Genomic DNA, 658 nt, shown 5'->3' on the forward strand with positions numbered 1-658 from the left:
ACTGTATGTCCGGTCCTGTTGTCTCTTTACCATGTGTGTCTTGTACTGTGGTACCATTTCCAATTCTGTGTTGTAATGTCTCTGCAAAGTTGTCAGCAAGATAAATTCTTGAACATTTATTCTACTTAATGGTTAGAGCAATTCTGATTTAGATTTACTGACATCAGGACTCTATGCTGCACTCCTGGTCTCATATCACCCACCCAGCCCTCTCCAGTCCGCCATCAGACACACTGATGAAGATAAGTAAGAAGTAGATGCAGCCACTGTTGTTAGTTCCTCAAATGAAGCCTGAATCCAATTTTCATCACAACCACAGTGTTCTTCAAGTTGTTCTTAGTGGTATTTTGAATGTACAAGTCCCAAAGAGCCTGCTGTCAGCTCCACCAATCAGAAGTGATGTAACACCAGTCTGCAGCCGGCTCCACCAATCAGAAGTTATGTAACACCAGTCTGCAGTCAGCTCCACCAATCAGAAGTGATGTAACACTAGTCTGCAGTCAGCTCCACCAATCAGCTCCACCAATCAGAAGTGATGTAACACTAGTCTGCAGTTAGCTCCACCAATCAGGAGTGATGTAACACTAGCTTGTAGTCGGCTCCACCAATCAGAAGTGATGTAACACTAGTTTGCAGTCAGCTCCACCAATCAGCTCCA

This window comes from Centroberyx affinis, unplaced genomic scaffold (genome assembly GCF_046629955.1).
Source record: "Centroberyx affinis isolate AG114_WGS23_722 - 3 ecotype Tasmania unplaced genomic scaffold, CSIRO-AGI_Caff_v1 ptg003522l_1, whole genome shotgun sequence".
In the NCBI taxonomy this organism is placed as follows: Eukaryota; Metazoa; Chordata; class Actinopteri; order Beryciformes; family Berycidae; genus Centroberyx; species Centroberyx affinis.